At 36.3% G+C, this 6,660-nt stretch overlaps 1 non-coding gene across 1 annotated transcript; it reads right to left on the reverse strand.

The window, feature by feature from the left end:
- Nucleotides 1–9: 9 nt before the first annotated feature.
- Nucleotides 10–116, reverse strand: LOC111722462. Its single transcript, XR_002771258.1, has one exon. It is a non-coding gene; the product is annotated as a U6 spliceosomal RNA (small nuclear RNA).
- Nucleotides 117–6,660: the final 6,544 nt, after the last annotated feature.

Below are 6,660 nucleotides of genomic sequence, written 5' to 3' on the forward strand. Positions count from 1 at the left end.
TTTTTTTGTTTTAATATGGAATACTTCATGAATTTGCATGTCATCCTTGCACAGGGCCCATGCTGACCTTCTCTTTATCATTCCAATTTTAGTATATGTGCTGTCAAAGTAAGTACAGCAAGCCTGTTCTTAAGGTTTTCCATTGTTTTTTTTTGTTTTAAAATTTTTCATTTTCAGAAGTTCTGTTTGGTTTTTCTTTAATATTTTGATTTCTTTAGGGAATTTTTCCCTCATTTCTTGAATTGTCTATATGACTTCTTTGTGATGTGTTTCCATTTTCTTGTCTATATCCATGAGTTTTCATATAATCCAAGTCTAAAATTCTTCATATGGCATTTTGATCTTTTCATTTAGGTTGGTATCCATTGGCAAGGAGATAGTAATCTTTCACTTTTATTTTTTGTATTTCTGAAGTATTTTCTCTGGCTTCATCTTCTCCGATCTCTTAATCAAGAGCCAAGTTTCATAGGGCTGGCTTATGGACCTGTCTCTGAGAACCCACCAATTGATACAGTACTCAGTAATAGTAAGCAGAACTTGCACATGTGATACAACAATACCCTACCTGCCTGAGTTGGGAAACACTTTGATGACTTATATTGTTGTTCTCCCTATTGTTGGTTGACATATGTGAGAGTGGACCCCCCATTGAGAAGTTCTTTTTTTTGTCTGTGACAGGCTTCTGGACCCCCAGGTATGCTCTTAGTTTTAGGAGGGACCCTGTAGTTCCCCAAAGGTTTCTTGATCTCTACCACCAACAAATGAAGCAGGGCTAAAGCAGTATGTTTTTAGGATGCAAGAACTTGAAAAGCTTTACAAAGCTTCAGGGAGCTCAGATATTACTTTTCCAGCCTCTTGGGGGAGCCACTGGTAGGGGCATGAGGGCAGGCTCTCAAGACCAGCAGAGCTATTCACAGAGGAGAAAGCGAACTTCCTTGCAAAGGCTTCAGGCTGGATTCTTTCCTCCCTTATCCAGTAGCAAGTTTTTCTTGGGGTAAGGTAGGAGCTTCTCATAGTGCTCACTCCTTGTACCACCACACACTTAAGAGGGCATGATCAGAGCCAACCAGGCAGAAGACAAAGCTGCAAGGGCCTGTCCCACAAATGTCAGTTCAGAAGGTCCACTGTTTTCTCCTGTCGTTAAGGAGGCAAACCTCACTGAAAACCTGCTGAAGCTGTCCCTCAGGGTTTCATAGGGCAAGGCCTATTTGGCCCTGGCATGTCTTCCTTTAATCTGGGATGAGGTGGGATGAAGGCAGGGCTTCCAGGTGAAGCCTCTAAGCTGGGGACAGTGTGCAGATAGCAGGCTGGATGAGAGAGTGGGGTCAGAGCCAGCCAAGCAGGAGGTAGGCAGGGAGCAAGAACTAGCCTCACCTCAGTTTAAATGAGCCATTGTTTTCTCCTTCAGTCAGAGAAGGGCCACTCCCCACTGATATCTCACTGAGGGTGCCACTGAGGACCACACAAGGCAGGCTTGCTGAGTTCTGGCCCTATATAGTGGAGGGGCAGGGCCAGTCTCCCTGCACTCCTCTCCTGTCCCTATCTGCTCCACAGGCAGTCCTCCTGCCAGACACTGGTGGAAGAAAAGCAGACTTCCAGAGCACATGCTTTCTGTGTAGCTATGGGGAATGGCAGTATCCCTTCACTGCTCCTGTACCTGTCATGGAGGGACAAGTCCAGCCTGGCTGTCTAAGTCCTAAGCTGGGAGTTGTTCCAGTCACAGGCTAGCACAGAGGGAAGCAGGCCTTAACAAGGAGCAGTCCATCCTTTAAAGAGCACTCTATTCAGTTGCTAAGGGGAATGGGCTGTCACTCCAAGCTAGCTGGAAACAAAATTGCTCTCTGTTCTGCCAGGAAAATGGAGTAAATTCAGAGAAAATGTGTAGGCATAAGAAAGCTGGCTCTCTGGTCCCTGTGGCACTCTCCTGTGGGATGAGAGCTATTATGTTCCACTGCTCAGTGAGAGTCCCTGGGTGGGGAGAGAGGATCCTCCTTATCCTTCATTTGGCTCTGGGCATCTCCACATCTTTCCACTCCCACTGTTCTCTCTTCTCTTACTTCCTTTTTCTCATCTTCATCCTCTCAACTTTTCTTGGTGCCATGACTAGATGCCTCTGTAGAGTCTGCCCTGTGATCCACCCCCCAAACTGCAATTGCTCTCAGCTCACTTCAGTCAAGCCAGGACGGACTGAAGTCACCTGCTTCTACTTGCCCATCTTGCTCCCTCCCTCAATTGGTTTTTGAAATATAGCATGGTTGATTCTATATCCACATTATCTGTGGTGTGACCTTCACATGGCGATCTGTTCCAGGCCTTCAGGAAACTGCATACTGAGTTCTGTACAAAATAAATTTTTATTATAACTGATCTGTTTGACTCCAATTTAGTAATTTTTGTTTTATGCTTTCTGATTACTACACGTCCATCTGTTAACTTTTTATATTTCATTCATTTTTCAATTTAATGAGGTATTTTTCTTTTTCATTTCTTATAATTTAAAAGTAATATTTTGTTGTTCTAAAGGAACTATTATATTTAAAAGAAATATGTGTGAATCTTCTTCTCTAATTATTATTTTCATGAGTGAAAGAAACTGTAGCCAGAATGACGACTGGTGAAAATGAGCATAATTTTTCTTCCTTTCAACCCTCCCTTGTCCTTGCCACCCCACACACATCTAAACATGCACACCCACATTTTATGTGATTTATACCTAAATCTTTGCTAAGTTATTATATTGTGGAATTAATGCAGTAAGTGATTTCATTCTATTTCTTGAAATGTTCATAAAAACCTTTGAACAAAAATTATGTGATACCTATATCCATGTTGCATTTCTAATGGAAAAATTCCCCATGTATCCATTTTTAAAAATTGATCCTCAATCACTTTTAAGAAAAGAAAAACACACAGTAACAGTCTAGATCTATTAAAATTAACTTGGAATTAAAGCCCTGCTTTAGTTCTTCAAATTCTGTTTTATGTAACCTACTTGCACATTTATAAACTATAAAAACACTTATAAATTGAAGATTAGCATATTCCGTTACTGCTTCTAACATCAGTTATTTCATTATCCTTTTGCATGGAATTGATGATAATAAATTCATAATTGAACTCTAGAATGAGTAGCTATATGTGTTTGCATATTGTAACAGATCTCATTTCAAGAATATTCTACTATAAAATTCAAAACTATTTATTTGTCACATAGAAAGAGCTGGACAAATGTGTGGGAACTATTAATAATGGTTAGATTTAAAGTCATAGCATTTGGTGAAATCACATTGCAGGCTAAATTAAGAAAAATAATTTAACAGAGCTGTAAATAGACACTAAATGGACATTGACATTTAGAGATTGAGGACAAAAGAGGGAAAGATGAATTAATCAGAGAGCTAATCCTATACACTGTCATAGAAAATAGAGGCAAGCACTTCAAATATAGCAGAATTCAAGAGAAGTCAATGTAGACCTTAGAAAACACTGGGATTAAGCAACAAGTTATTTCTGTTTGCCCTACACAGATAATTCTCATAAGAGTTAAGGTACTATGTATTTTTTTGTGTAAACTGTTTGTAATAGGAATAGATCACATGCTCTGGGCTTCTGGTATTACAGGAAAGAAGAAAATAAGTGCTTGAAATAGTACTTAGGAGTTCTTTTATGGCATGCAGATTTCAAAATACTGAAAATTTTTGTGCTGAGGGATATAAGAAAGTTGTAAGAAAAATTGGTATAAGAAAAAAAGATACTAGATGTCACTAATGGCAAACTATGGATTATTTGTCTTTCTTATAGGTTACTAGATTCTGCCATTGTATTACTTTTGAGCTACTTTACTACTTTATAAGTTATATATAATTGATAGAAACATAAAATAATTATATAGAGACATGAAAATAAATTTTTTCCAGAGGAGGTTCAATTGACTTTCTGTTCTTTATATAAAAGAATCTAGTTTTGCCTTAATTTGTATATTAATATGTCTAATCAAAAAATATGACTTTGGATTATCCTTTGAATTGGTTCTAACACATTATTGGTTTCCTCATTAATAGTGAGTGAAATAAAATATTTAACACTTATCTGAATAAGTCTCATGATTTTATCTTTTTTATAATTATGATTACATAAAATGGAAAATCAAATATTAACATACTAAAATTCCCCATGAGCTTTGAAACTTGAATGCAATTTTCCCAAGGTTTTCCTCTAGTCTTTCCCTTGAAGTCTAGAACTCACCCTAAAGAAGCAACCTTATCTTTCTGTGCACCGATTCCTAAAACTAGAACTTCAGAAACTGTCAGAGTTCTAGACATTTCTAAGAAAAATATACAAACAGTCCAATGATTTAGCAAGCAAGAAAGAGAACATGAGGATGAAAATAAGACTGAAATGTGTATACTCTTTTTGTGATTATTTAATCAAAGTAAACATACATTTGCCCTAGAAGTGAGGTCCCCAAAAGAGCTAAATCATTTTTATAAACTCATTGCTCAGAAAGTTTTGAAATGAGAGAAGCTTCTTTGAGGCCTGCAAAATATTATTTTTAATTTAAAAATTGTTATAAAAGATTTATCTAAAGTGATCCAGCTTCCCTTAAATGTACAAGGTATAGGACCTCATCCTTATTTCAATCCTGAAGTCACTTTTGAGATAGTAACATATTGTTAAACAACTTATATGTAGTATGATAAAATTAATTACATGATATCTTTTCCTTATTTTCTCCAGAAGTCTGCATTGACTGTCTGAAGTACTATCGTTTTATTTTATAGAAGTTGAAGAAAAATTCAAAATGCTTTATTATTCATTCTGATATGTGAACATGAAATCCACTTTATCTGTCTCACTGTTTGTTGAATTGAAATCTTAGTGGGGGGAAAACTCTCTAACACTTTTGGAATAAGAATATTTATTAGAATAGTAGGAAAAAGTATATTATAAACAGAAACTAAATCCTTCTGGTTTATGTAAGTAGGACCAAGGGGAGAAAAGCTATGCATATGCATTAATAATATAGTAAATGGCTTATTTAATTTCAATTACATATATATATACATAAGTGTTTACATACTATACACTGATATTTTAAGTGTTAAATACTAAGAATAACATTGAAAAACTAGAGTATATACAGATGAACTGAAATGGAAGCCATGTTATAACGAACCAGCCATTGAAATATAGTTCTGCCATATTTTATTGTTCTTGTCTTTATTGAACTTCATAGACACTGCACTTTTTTATGAATTTGAAGTTTGTGGCAACACTACATCAAACAAGTCTATCAGTGCTAATTTTACAATAGCATGCTATATCTTTGTGTCACATTTTAGTGATTCTTTCAATATTTCAAACATTTTTATTATTTTCATGTTTGTTATGGTGATCTGTGATTAGTGATCTTTGTTGTCACAATTGTAATTATTCTGGGACACTATAAAGTACATGCATCAGTTCCACTGAATGGAACAGTCAGAACATGTATACTTATATGTACACTGTCCCATCTCGCTACCTCTTCTCAGGCCTCCATATTCCCTGAGAAACAATATTGAATTAGGCCAATTAATAACCTTAAAATGGCTTTTAAGTGTTTGGATGGAAGGAAGACTCACACATCTCATTTTAAATAAAAGAGAGAAGTGACTGAGCTTAATAAGGAAAAAATGTTGAAAGCTGAGGTAGGACAAAAGCTAGGCCTCTGTGCTAAACATTTAGCCAAGTTGTGAATGCAAAGAAAAAATTATTCAAGAAAATTAAACATGCTAGTCTAGTGAATACATGAATAATGAAAATAATAAATAGCCTTGTTGCTGATATGGAGAAAGTCTGAGTGGTCTGGAGCAAAGGTGAAGCCAACACAAGATCCTCTTAAGCCAAAATCTAATTCAGAACAAGACTATAATTTTCTATAACTCTTTATACTATACTTAGCCTGAAAGACAAGAGGAAGCCGCAGAAGAAAAGTTAAAAGCTAGCAGAGGTTGATTCATGAGGTTTAAGAAAAGTATCCGTCTCCATAACATAAAAGTAGAAGGTGAAGCAGCAAATACTCATACAGAAGCTGCAACAAGTTATTTATCAATAATTATCCATCAAGACGATTGATGAAGGTGGCTGCACTAAACCACAACAAAGCCTGAATGACAGCACATCCATTTACAACATGGTTAACTGGACATTTTAAGCCCACTGTTGAGAACTGCTGGTCAGAAAAACAAACAGCAAAAAAAAAGATTCCTGAAAACCCCAGAAGTGCATTAATGTATATAGTTACCATTCAATAAAAAACAAACAAACAAAAAATTCCTTTCAAAATATTATTGTTCTTTGACTTATCAAAGATCCAATGGTGATACATGGCTGGGTTCATCTCTAGGTTCTCTATTCAACTCCATACATCTATGTCTCTATTTTGTGCCAGTATCATGCTATTTTGATCACTACAGACTTGTGGTATAACCTGAAGTCTGGTAATGTGATACCCCTAATTGTTGTGACATTTATTTATTTATTTAATTGAGATGGAGTCTCACTTCGTGGCCCTTGGTAGAGTGCTGTGGCATCATAGCTTACAGCAATCTCCACCTCTTGGGCTTAAGTGATTCTCTTGCCTCAGCCTCCCCAGTAGCTGGGACTACAGGTACCCGC

This window comes from Otolemur garnettii, unplaced genomic scaffold (genome assembly GCF_000181295.1).
Source record: "Otolemur garnettii isolate 467f Iridium unplaced genomic scaffold, OtoGar3 scaffold00258, whole genome shotgun sequence".
In the NCBI taxonomy this organism is placed as follows: Eukaryota; Metazoa; Chordata; class Mammalia; order Primates; family Galagidae; genus Otolemur; species Otolemur garnettii.